The sequence below is a fragment of the Centropristis striata genome, chromosome 22 (genome assembly GCF_030273125.1).
Source record: "Centropristis striata isolate RG_2023a ecotype Rhode Island chromosome 22, C.striata_1.0, whole genome shotgun sequence".
NCBI lineage: Eukaryota > Metazoa > Chordata > Actinopteri > Perciformes > Serranidae > Centropristis > Centropristis striata.
In genome coordinates this window covers 2,199,854-2,213,045 of record NC_081538.1, presented here as the reverse complement: position 1 = coordinate 2,213,045, position 13,192 = coordinate 2,199,854, and the positions used below count along the sequence as shown (strand labels likewise).

At 41.3% G+C, this 13,192-nt stretch overlaps 1 protein-coding gene and 1 long non-coding RNA gene across 2 annotated transcripts in view; one reads left to right on the top strand and one right to left on the bottom strand.

Annotated features, from left to right (window-relative positions):
- The window catches only part of snd1 (staphylococcal nuclease and tudor domain containing 1), a 232,043-nt gene that overhangs the window by 86,431 nt on the left and 132,420 nt on the right, over positions 1 to 13,192 (top strand). The window lies entirely within an intron of this gene.
- LOC131961026 (uncharacterized) overlaps positions 1 to 13,192 on the bottom strand; it is a 135,461-nt gene that overhangs the window by 29,102 nt on the left and 93,167 nt on the right. The gene's annotated exons all lie outside the window — the stretch shown is intronic.

The following is a 13,192-nucleotide window of genomic DNA, read 5'->3' as shown; positions in this document are numbered from 1 at the left end:
AGTTGGACCAATTTTCGTCTCTTTATCACAAATAACAAGGTTATATAAATACCCCTCTTAGTAGCTTCTTAATCTAATTTAAATCTCTTTTGTGATTAAATATGAAATGAGGAAATGTAGGAAAAAGTGAGATGGACTGAAACAATAACCACGTCTTACCTAAAAGAATAAATAAATAAAGTAATAGGCATTAGGAGTCTGAAAGAATAGTCGGGAAATATCTCAGCTTTGACGAGAGTTTTTATTCTCCAAGCATCGTCTTGTTAATCCTCTTTCGGTCAGCTGATTCTCCTTCATCTCTTGTTCTGCCCCAAGAGGCAGCTTCGTTTTTATTGCTTATCTCTTAATTTGCTATTATTATTGTCTCGCCTCACCATTCTTCTCACTTGACTGGCATTTTATGTTCCTCAGTAAATTAATGTTTTGTACACACACTTCCATTCTTCCTTCCGTGTCGTCTCCTTTGTGCCTTTCCATGTACACGTGGAACTTTCACTAACCTCTTTTCAGTCTGCCTTTCTTTCAGTCTGACCCACAAGGAAAATACCCTCACAGACAAACGCACACAAATCCCCCCCTGCTGCGTCGCCTTCTGAGCTGCTGGCCGCTAGGTGTTTGTTATCTAAACATGAACACTGTTTGACACTGTAACAAAAGTGGCATACGACCGGCTTCAGAGGCTAAATTAACAATCTGTTCAAATGCATTAGCGGCAAAAGAAATTCTGCCTTCATCTGAGAACATTTTAAGGCTATTTTTATATTTAAAATAAACGTGATGGGGAGAATAAAACCAGAATTTCCGCCACTGAAATCTGACCTAGATAGTTCACAGTGCCGGATACAGTATATAGTCCGTCTTTCACCATATGTTAGTTGAATCTCTGATGAGCCCGCCTGAGGAAATGACTCTAGGCCCTTATGCTTTATTGATGCTCACATTGATCCTATTCTGCTGACGACTGTGACACAACAGCGTAGCATATTGACAACATTGACAGACAAATTCACATTCATCTAATCTCCATGCACACTTCACACACATGGATGTATTGGATGAACTAACGCAGATATCGATGTTGTTTGCATTGCAGACGGCAGCAACTGTAGCTCTACTTGTAGCTTCTTACAGCCTTGGATCTATATGTAGGGTCTATGCAGAGGAATTACTTTCTCACTCATTACCAACATGCAAGCAAAAGAGGGTCGGGCTGCTTGTGTGTGTGTGTGTGTGTGTGTGTGTGTTTGTGTGTGTGTGTGTGTGTGTGTGTGTGTGCAGGGTAGCGCAGAGCAGATACCAGCCTTTCAGTCGTGCTAATGGTTCCCTTGACAACGCAGCAGTTGCTACACATCGACGTTGTGTTGGCTGTAGGGTTTAAAACACTTACTACAAAGACGCACACACAGTCAAGTTTGCACACACTAACTCAGCTGTCATGATTTAAAAAAAAAAGTCTGCGTTTTATTCCCCCCACCCCACCCTGACACCCTTTCTCTGCTCCTTTTCTATGTTGGCAGAAGTTACATACGGTTCATCCTCACCTGTTCTCTTCCCCTCACATCTATGTGTGTGTCTCCATGTTTTACGTCAGTCATCAGTTGCGTTGCCGCTTATTGAGTTGTCAAGGTCTGGCCCCTGCTGCACACCGTACCTAGACCTCCCATCTCCTCTTGTCTTGTCCTTTTTCTTTCTCCTCTCACCTTTTCCTCCGCTTTCACACGGCGCTCCTTTTTATCCGTGTGTGTGTGTGTTTGTGCGCACCTGGCTGGAGCAGGAATATAGCCATATAGATGTGAATAAATAAGCGCCCAATAAAGGCCAAAAAGAGGAGAGATTTGAAGCGGTAATCCTTCGACAGCTTACCCCGCATAACGTCCTCCCGCCTGTACCCTTATCCCCATCTCAGCATCTCCTTCCTTCTACCTCTTCTCTCATTCCATTTCTTTATATCCCTTACCAACAAGAGAGAGGCTATCTCAGCGGCTGTGTCAGCGATCGGCATCTCCTCCCCCTCCCCCCACCCCTCTCCCTCTTTTGCTATGTTTTCCCAGAGGACAGTCGGGGGGGGGCATAAAGGGAAGAACAAGCCTGGCAAAATCTTTTCAAAAAAACCAACGGGGATTGGGCTCTCAGCTTTGAATTCAGACAGATAAAGCTAATGGCAGAAGTGGGCGACAGGCAGAGAGCTGTGTGTATATGTGCGCGAGCATAGCTTCAATTGAGGCCAGCTTTAGAAATGTAGTTTCTTTAAACCCCTTTGCTGGCTGAATCTCTCTCTGAATGTGCAGGGGTGTATGCAGGGGAAGTTCCAAGAAAGGCTGGCCGGGGCACTGCAGTTTCTTAAAACGCTTTCGTTGCCAGCTGAATCTCTCCTAAAGTGAGTGTTTCCTGCTGTGTAAGTGTGTTCAGCTGGTCTGAAAGGTGATCAATACTTTCTAAGCCTCCAGTACATTTCATTATCTTTGTTAAGGGACTTCTGTCCAAACTGTACTGAACAGTCTTCTATTTCTTTTGTAGCATTTAACAATTAAGGTAAGCTTCAGGCAGCTTGTTCTCTTCCCATTGCTAAAAGGCATGCAAGTAGTAGTTTTCAGGAGCGGTATTTATTGTTGGCACCGTGGTGTTTCTATATTGCTGATCAGGAAAGTCTGACACACCCACAGACAGACGAACACTTGCCTGCTCGTACATTTTATATCGCTGCTCCATATTGTTTCGTCTGCCACCTCATAGCAACTAGTTTTTACCAGTTTTGGCTCCGAATTGACACTCAAACACACATGTACATCCCCACACACACAATCACACACCCAGAGTTATTATCTCCTGGAACAATACTAATAGATGCATGTACTGCTGTGAGCAAACAGTTTGTGCCTCTGCTGCCAACAGAGTGGGAGGGTGAACGCTTGCCAAGTCTCCTCTACCCTGAGCCTCCTCCTCTCCTCTCCTCTCCTCTCCTCTCCTCTCCTCTCCTCTCCTCTACCCTGAGCCTCCTCTCCTCTCCTCTCCTCTCCTCTCCTCTTTTTTTTTTTCTAAAAAAAAGTATGGGTATGAATTTGTGTACATGTATGTATGCAAGTGTGTGTATATATATATGTATGTATGATATATATGTACATTTATGCAGTGTATGTATGTATGCGTGATATGTGTATGTATATGTATATATCTAGTATATATATATGTGTGTGTGTGTGTGTGTGTGCGCGAGTATCTGTATGGGTATACATATGTATCTATTTTATTTTATGTTTATTTATTTCTTTGGTTGTTTTTTTTGTGGAGTGATAAGGGCGTATGTCTAATTTCCTTGTTTTTGTTTTTGTGATTATAAAATTGGACCAATAAAGGGTTTGTTAAAGGTCAAAAGGTCTCCTCTCCTCTCCTCTCCTCTCCTCCTCCTCTCCTCTCCTCTCCTCACCTTTCTTCGTCTCCCCTTTCTCTATTTCCTTTGATCATTTCCCTCTCTTCCTCTGCTCACTCTCTCCACTCATCCCATGAGCTGCAGCAGCAGCATCCTCCTCTTCTCCTCTTCATCGTATTAAACTCCCATTGGAGTAGTAACTCTATAGGTTTTCTGCCTCTCATATCACCACCTTACTTGTATTATCTGTCTCTCACTTGTGGCACTAATCCCTCATGTTTACACTCTCACGGTGCATCCCCAACTGTGGCTCACGACTTTAGTTTGAAGTAATTTTACTGCAATAACAACAACAACAAAACTGTAATTGATGGACAAACACAAGCCCGCTCGCACATACACGTCTTTGATGTGTCGTGTCCCTCACTCCAGCTAATTAAACACTACCAGAGAGTGTTGAGGGGAGAAGAGCAGTATAACTAGCTGTCTAATTATTGGCTCCCCCGTCGGGCAGGTGCTGTTATATCAGCCGGGCCGACGAGGTCACGCTCAGCTTGGGGCCGCGCGGCGCCTCTGATTCACCCTCTCATTGTCAAGCTCTTGCTTCTGAAATGCCTTACACTGCCGTAAAAATGCAATTATTGTAATTACTTCAGCTTTTCAAATAGAAATAACACACACATAATATGTAGCTGTAGATATATTGCTACTTTACATATGTTGATTAAGAATAAGTCCTAACTGTAGCTTGTAACTGGCAACTGGGCGATACAATATAAATCACTCTAGCATGTTTTTCTGGTGATTTAATGAATAAATTGTCCATATGAAATGACCACATGATAAAGCCTACTTACTGCATGTTTGCATTAAACCATTAAAATTCTATAGACAAATAGACATGTTATGTTATTTTAATGATATGTCATCGTATCGATCAGCCCTTTAAACGATTAAAGGAGTGATTGATGGTTGTTTTTTCCTTTTTGTCAGATACTAGATATTGTTTTTTATGAAATCTTACTACTGAGTCCTAATCTGCATTTAGAGGTGTTCGTGGTGGAGTGGCATGTCCGCCCACTGAGCCTGGTTAATTAGCACAAGTGATGAGTGAATTTTAAATCCTGTCTCTTGTCCATGGATCTAACACCCCACATCTCTGTGAGATAGTTGAAGTTATGGATATATTTTGGGTTTTATATCGAGGATAAGATGTTAAACGTAATGCGATCCGGTGATATTGACGCACAAAGTACAGACACGGCCTATTTGATATCTTTTACTAACCATGATTTAACAACATGACAATAACCTTGTCCTGAACCCTCATCAGTGTATTATAATTTTGCTGTCAGAAGTTGCTTTTCCTTTGGCCCGAAGCTGTTCCTTTCTGTATAAATTTGCAAGGTTTAAAAAGTTCCGACTACATCTTCATCTTTATAATTTCTCCCTCTGTCTCCGATGACTTACATTTTATGTTGTCCCAGTGCAGCTCTGGAGGATCTCACAAAGTTAAAAATCTCAGTGTTGTGTCGTTGTCTGACAGTAATAAGCAGCTACCGGATTAAAATGCTCTTTGCTGTCTGTTTTTCGGGGATGGCATATGCTTTGATCAGTTTTTTGCGGAGGTGGCACAGTTAGACTGGCACAGGTTCACCTGCAGCGACTCCTACACAAGCTCTTTCACATAGACTGCATGCAGTCACACATCTGTATTTCAAGTCTTCTTTACAGAGGGCTGAATCCTCTCTAACGACACGACTAAAAACCAGTGGACACTGCTTAATACCCCAACAGATTTAAAAAAATATATAAATTCAAACACATTTATCTCCTGCACACCACACAAATACACAAACCACATCACAGGCCTTTCTTTTTCTTTTCCTCTTTATGCTGAAGTCAACTAGATTCATTTGAAGTCTGAATTAAAGGGAGAAATGAATGAGCTAAATGTTTACAAACAGTCTTATTGTTCCACTGCCGCCGTAGATCTGCCAAAAAAACCCACAAACCCCTTTCTATTAAATAAGGACTGTATTTTAAACAAGCACTTTTGGAGACACCATTAATTTGGGATCCATTAAAACTCGTGTCTGGGATCAGCGCCTGGACCCCGCCGCCTCGTGAAAACAGCTTAACGTATGTCCCCTCCCTTCCTGTTTCCAGTATACTAAAGTTACAGCGACATCTTACTCCACTTAGATTAAGTAATGAAACAGCCTGACGAATTTCGAATAAAAGCTCAAGTGGGGGGTGAAAAAGACTTCACTACCTACAGTGCAGTGAGGCTTTACTTGTCCACTGCAAACAGAGGTTGCCTATTGATTTGTTTGATCTTTAGAGATCATTGCTGACCCACCTGAACACACACACACACACACACACACACACACACACACACACAGCAGTTTGCTGCAGCAGCTGAATATTTTCCAGCTTCCACTGACGGCAGCTCGACGGACCTCGTCAGAGCTTTCATCTCCACGTTTCTTTCATGTTCCATTCTGGGCGCTGCTGTACACGTTTTCTCAGCAAGTCTTTGACACTAGCGCTCTGCCTGTCATCTTCAAGTCCACATCGGTGTAAATTCTTGATCCTACAGTTACTACACAGCTAATACTGAGCTCTCCTTAATGTGCCAGATAGACGCGTCTTATCTTTTGCAATCACCTTTTTCAACTTTCCCTCTCCGTGTCGCTCTTTACTCTCCTTTTCTTGCCCACTTGTCCTTTTTTTTCCATCTAGCGCTGCAGCCCTCTGACACATTAAATCAGGGTGTCATAGATAATGTGTCGCCCTTGCTATCCACCTCAGTTAATTCTTGTATTTCTTCCTCACTGCCTCCTTACTTTGGTGTCTTGAGCAATGCAGGAGGACATTTTGTCACCCCAATTCCAAGCACCAAAATGTCTACACCCTGATACACTGTAGGAAAAGATGAAATCACTCCCTGTAACCCCCAAACTGCTGTTTTTAATCTACAGGGTTTTAAGAAAGCTTTTTCTTCCTTTTCCCTCTATTCTTTCTTTACATTGTACATGCATAAACGCAAATATTTCTTATCAGCATGTTGTGTATGCACCTTTTCTTGTCTTTCATCACATGAACATATAGACATCTCCAATTATATGTCATAGTCTTTGATGGTCAGCACTGTTGCCTCTATTTTAGTCTAAGCTGCCTCTGAAGTTTCATTAAACAGAAGCAGAGATGTTCATGCTTATTTTAGCTATAGATTAAATGAAACAGCAGGTTTATACTGTCCAAATTGTTTACTGTGTCTATGTATGTCTGTAAGCAATTGAATAGGAGCTGATCCTGAGTGCTGTATCCTTGGTGATGCTGCACCTGTGATCATGATTTCTCTCCGAGCCGTAAATCCCAGCAAAAGCAGTGAAATTAATGGTCAATGGCTTCATGCTTTTGCTCTGTGTGTATGTGCTTCGGCGTGTGTGTTATTTGTGTTTGCGTGCACACGAAAACCTCAACAAATCCCCTTCTCACATACGTCTCAGTCGGCCTATTGCTGCTCTCAGTAGACATGATTTAGCACGCACACACCTCTGCCTCGACCACTGGACGGGATCATAAAAATAAGGCTTCACTGTAGCCGGCTGCTAAGAAAACACAGGGTCTGTTTCCCAGCCACCAAAAAAGCCAATAAAGTCCGTCTCACAGGGAGAAACACACTCGAGTGGCCCTCTACATGGCAGAAATAGCTCTCACAACCCACCTGCCATTCAGTCTCAGTTTTAGCAACAGAATCTGTGTAAATTTGACCAGGGTATATATCCAATAAAATCTGTTGGCAGGCACCTATTCTACAGTGCAGCCTCGACGGCTCTGGGCTCATTGCCAGCAGTATACTGTGATGAAAAATTTTCTTCCGCCTCTGTTGACCTCAGTTACAACAAATCATACCACCAGCTGGTCACTGAATATGGCTATTTACATCAGTTTTCACACAGTCAAAGTCAGATGCACCAGCAAACATCAACTTTCCGTCACCAGAACCTCCAGTCCAGCAACACCTTCTGCACCTTTACCTTCTCTCTTCATGTTAAATATTTCAAAGACGTGAACATACATAGTGGACTGTATTTAAAATGTTTTTTTCAGCATAGAAAATATTTATTTCATCATGTAATTGCCAATTTGTTAAAAGCAAACATTAAAGGTATGGTGAGTTTGAATCAAGGTTATAATAGTTTTGGATTTTTCATTAGTTTTAGTTTTAATTTCGTTGTGAATTTTTGTTTTCAAATTCAGTTAGTTTTAATTAGTTTTTAGAGTGAGTTTTCTAGTTTTGGTTTAGTTTTTATTAGTTTTAGTGTTAGTTTTAGTTTTTTTGTAATGGGCTATGTGTTGGGTGCGAGATTCAAATAGATCATAATAAATGTTTCCTTTATTTCCTTTGGTTTATCATCTCAGCCCCAATAAGGTTATTAACTCTTACAGTTCTGGGTGTTTTGAATTTTGGTTCTAGTTCCCAGTCTCAGTAAACATATTTACCATGTGTTGCATGTTCAAATAGAAACACTGAATTATGAATGAAAAAAGTTGACAAAAACGAAAACTAAGTACATTTTCACTTTAATTTTAGTTAGTTTTGTAACCACACAATACAGTTTCAGTTATCGTTTTTTTTTAAAAACCCTAGTTTTTATTTTTATTCAGTTAACGAAAATGTTTTTTCAATTCTAGTTTTCGTTATTTCGTTAGTTTTCATTAACTATAATAACCTTGGTTTGAATTCCTCTTAAAGCGACTCGATTTCCCTTTTTTTTTTTTTAATAATGGGCCTTGCTCTCTGCAGGGGTGATGTGCTGCCACACCTTTGACTCTACAACTATCCAGTCGCCCTGTTTGACATTAGGACCCAACGACTCTCTGCCCCTGACTCATGTTGACTCACAAGACAGCACGCTCCCAGGCCTGCTTAGAATAGCTTCCTGTCTGCTCCACTAGCACACTGGCTAGTGCTCACACACACACACACACACACAAAAATCCCTGCACATGCACCGTGTAGCACACACTTGGAGCATGAACTCGGGATGCAGACCTTTAGGCGGGTTCTGAAATTGATCGCTGGCTGCAGTGTGTTAATTAACAATAGTCGATAAATCAATAAAAGCTTCGGAAATACAAAAAGCCTGAAAGCACAATTAAAGGAATTCACTCGGGCTAATTTTGCCACTTTGAAATTTGGATTTCCGGAAAAAAAATTTGCATGAAACTCAACATGCAATATTCCTATCAATGAAACGGGAATCCTAAAAACATGCATGCGGCTAATAGGTCAAGAAGAACCTTTTTATCCCTGTTTTTCCTGTTTATAGACAACCACTTGTGCATGAAGTGTATGGAGATACAATTCAGCCCCATAAAACACCAGGAATTAATGTCCCAACATATTTCTATAATCCTTTCATGTAGTCCAGAACAAATCCTTAACAAAAACTGTTTGCCACTTCTTCATAAAGAATTCCAGCATCTTTGTATACATTGTAGGAGGCACTGATATGTAGTATAGCTTCTCTGACAGAAGTATGTTTCCAAAGTGAACATTCTTGTTGCTCCACTGACATGGCTGAGCGAGGGGCTTTAGTTGATAAATGGCTGATGCAATTGAGATTGTAATGCCTATTGGACTTGGTCATTTTACTGGAATAACACTTTATTACAGCCATCTTCTGCGCCTCAGTGCATAGTAATTTACAATGAGGGGTGGAAAAAAAAAATCTAATTAAGAGATTGCATCAAAATAATTGGGTTTCAAAATTTCCTACAAACCCTTTTAAGCTGAGAATGAGCTCCTTCCCTAAATTGAATGGAAGTGAAACTATATCGTTTGTTTTTTGCTACTGGTTTAAGGGCTTTGACCTGTTAAATTCCGCGTCCTCACTGAAAACAACACACACACACACACACACACACACACACACACACACACACATAGTTGGCAGTTATCGTCCCTACAGTTCCATTTGCGCTGACCTCTTGATCCTCCCATCCTCTCTGCCGTCATATTCACCGGTCTCCCTTCCTCAAGTACCCCCAGCGGTCAACTCCATTACTGGTATCAGCACTTCTTATCTGCTGCACTGTGCTATAGCAACATCACACGCTACCCCCCCCCCTCACTCAACCCCCGCCACCACACCCCTTGTGGTGCAGTCCAGGCCATTCACCAATCATGCAGAAGCCATGATGGCCAGGCTATATATCCCCCATTCCATCTGTAGCTGGCACTCTTGCATCACATTTGCTCTGCTTACTCCTTTCCAGAGCGCCTTTGCTCTCTTTTCCTCTCACTCTCGCTTGCTTTGCTTTCCCCTCTTTTGGTTTAGTTCTCCCTGTCCTTTTTTTCCTCTAATTTTCATCTCATTATAATATAATTTTCTGATTCTTCTTCTTGTTTGCTGTTTTAGCGACATTCTTCTCCCTCCCTGCTTATCTTTTTTTTTTTATTAATGTGGCCTGATTCTCCCATTAATTCCCTTCTTCTTCACCTCTCGTTCTCATATCTATTTCTTTTAGTCCTCCAGAAGCATTACTATGTATCATGCAGCCCTCCTATATATATGTTTGACATGCTGTCTGCTTTTTGCTACTTAGATCTGCACCCTTTTTTTAACCTTGTTTTATGTTTTGGCTTGCTCTCTAATAACTTCTTTTTCACAATCTGTCATGCTTTCCTTCCCACTTAAATATTCATTCCTACATCTCAGTTTCTATGCCACTTTATCTTCTTCCTCCTCAAACTCTAATCTCCCGTCCTTTTCCTTTCCCTCCCACCCGAGGCTCTGTGAGCTGTGGGTAAATAGGTGCATCTTGCCTTGCTTCCTCTTTCAAATGGCTTCATGATTGCTAATGAAGCACACAGACTGAACAAAAAAAAAAAAAAAAGAAAATGACGCGGAGGAGGAAAGGATGGAGGGAAGGAGTGTTTCCCATGGAGACGGGCCCTTCAGTGGCTGACTAGCTGATTGGCTGATTGATGACCCTGTAGCCATGTTGACTGATTAGTATGACAGAGCCTTTTATAGCACAGCACAGCTTAATATGTGACCACATAGCACAACATACTTCGATATCGAACAGTATGGTGCAGCATAAGCCCCATACTGTTATACCATACTGAGGCATGCAAAGTGTGGTACAGTATAGCCAAGCTTTCAATAGAACTCCATAACACAGCTTAGTGCTTAATGCATCTGTTCATACAAATGCTCACAATCCGTCTAACCCATTTACACTATCCATTTAGAGACGTTACTGATGCATACTTGTTTGAACATTCCTCTCACATGCTTTACATTAGAGACAAATAAACAAATCGCTGCCCGTCTTAGGTTTTCATAGATATGGTATAAAAACAAGTCAGAGGAAAGGAGAAGGCAAGCTGTTTGAAATGCGAGTCAGGGTAGTGACGAATGGTCAGTAAAGTATAAAATGGGTGTGTTTGCATGTTTTTTTTGGGCACTTTGTTAAGCTGATAGTAAAGAGACAGACAGCAAACAAGGGAGAGAGAGAGAGAGAGAGAGAGAGAGGGGAATGAAATGCCACGAAGGACTTTGCAGTTATTTGGCATACGCCTCGATCATTCGGCTACCCGAGCACCACGGACCGGCCGTGTGAAGTTTAGATTAATTATTCTGTTCTTTCTCTCTCTCACACTTTTTCCTTACACTCCGTTCCCTTTGCCACATGCTACCTCTCCTGCACTGCCCGGCTCTTATCCTTGCTATGCTCCTTGCTTAAAGGACACACAACAGAAAACGCCACGTGCAAGAGACACACATAGAACATGGTCAATGGTTAATACAGACAGACATGTGTGTCTGATCAATCTAGCTCTTTTGTGCACCTGCAGAAAATCCTGGATATTTAAAATGCAGCCTGAGTCATGAACAGACGTCGCAAGAAGCGAGAGAGCTGTAGTTGATTTGATCATGTCTGATTTTTGCTCAAGTGACCAGTTGTGACAGCCCTGGGTACACTGCAGCAGGTTATGTTTGAGTCCAATTTGATGCCAGTTGGTAGCGGATAGTAAAAATTATCTTTTTGGAACAATGACAAGACACTGATGCAGTCGTAACCACACCTGTGTCTGAGCCTGAAAAGGATGTTTATTGTATTGCTGTTCAGGGATGGATGAAAGAGTTTAACATTCTAATAAATCTGTCTCTCTGGCTGTCCCTGTCTTTACCTGCCAGATGTCCTGGCTTCCTAAGATTGACACAGTCCAGTGTGCTGTCTTTTAAATATGTGTTTAAGAGGATCATTTAATGCTTTTTATATTATTGATCAGTGTCGGAGGACAGTTAAATTATACATTTACAACAAATGCTGCAACATGTGATGTGTTTCCAAGCACAAGATATCCTCTAAAACAACTAAATGTAAAACAATATATATTTATATAAACCCTTGCACAATCTTCCCCCTCTCCCTCTTCAGCTGTCCTTCTGAACCCCCATCTCTAACTCTATCTATCTCACATCTATCGCTTCCTTTTTTTGTCACTCCCTAATTTTGCGGAGCTGGACCGTCACCCTCACAAACACATACATCAATCTCCTCTTCTGACAGCTTCTACTACAGGTTCAGCACATCACAAGCTCTCAGCTAACTGCTACACTATTTTTGTGATGCGCCATGTCAACCTCTCTGTCATTTCTATTTAAACATTCTCCCTTTTTTTTTTTTGTCTCTCCGTCGTCTCTGATATTGTTCCTGTGGAAGCCTGCAGGTACTCTCTCAAACCAGGTCTCCATTTGCCAGACTTACTGGTTATGTAAACTAATGTCGTCAACTATGCTACTAGGCCAAAGCTTTGCCTGTCAGCACAGGTCTGTGACTGGAATCTGATAATGTCACACATCTCTAGAGGCTAGTTATTGTCTTTTATTGATTCGTGTTAGTTTACTTTAGGATTCGTGAGAAGGTAGTATCTGTGCTGGATGTGATGATTATGGTTCACACAGGTTGCAATCACTCCCCTAGAGTTCTTTTGTAGTAATCTCTTTGTCATCTCCCACCCACATGTTGCCCACTCCAGACATGGTGTTCTGTTTTTAACCGTGTGCTCCCAGCATTGTTCACACCACCTTTCCTCTCCTTCGATCATTGAAATTGACCTATGTGCTTGAAACACTGTCCCCAATTTTGTCTTCAAGTGTGAGTTACAGAAGAAAGAAGGGCAACAGCATCGGTTGGTTTTCAATCCCACACACCAGGGTTTTCAAAAGCAAACTGACTCACCTGTCTGATACATGCATACTAACCACTGTGTATGTTGTATGATATCTTTCATTGTTAGGCAGAGAACAGTGGGGCTATATTATGATTGAGAGGGGTGATATTGTTGAAGATGAAAAATCTACAGTTAACAGCGAGACCCAAATGCATTTGTCACCATGAAAGCCCCCATACTGATTGATGAAGGCACAACAGCTGGCAATGCAATGAAAAGTGAAATGAGGATCTATATTTTTTGGCAAAGTGCAAGACATTAGTTATACCCAAACTGTATTTCACCTTAATTTATCACCCTTTTCACTCATTAGATACATGATTAATAATACAGGTTTGTTATGTAGAAAATGAAACAGGTAACACAATCTGTTTGCATCACTAAAAAGCATTATGTAATGTGCATTTCAATTACCATTAGATGTTATGATAGCACTGCTACACATTGACACACCATTGTTTCATATGTTAACATCTGAAAGCATTTGTAGAACTTGAGATTAAATGCACGTTTCTGTTAAGCCACACCTTGATGAAGCACCATGACATTCACTGATGGTC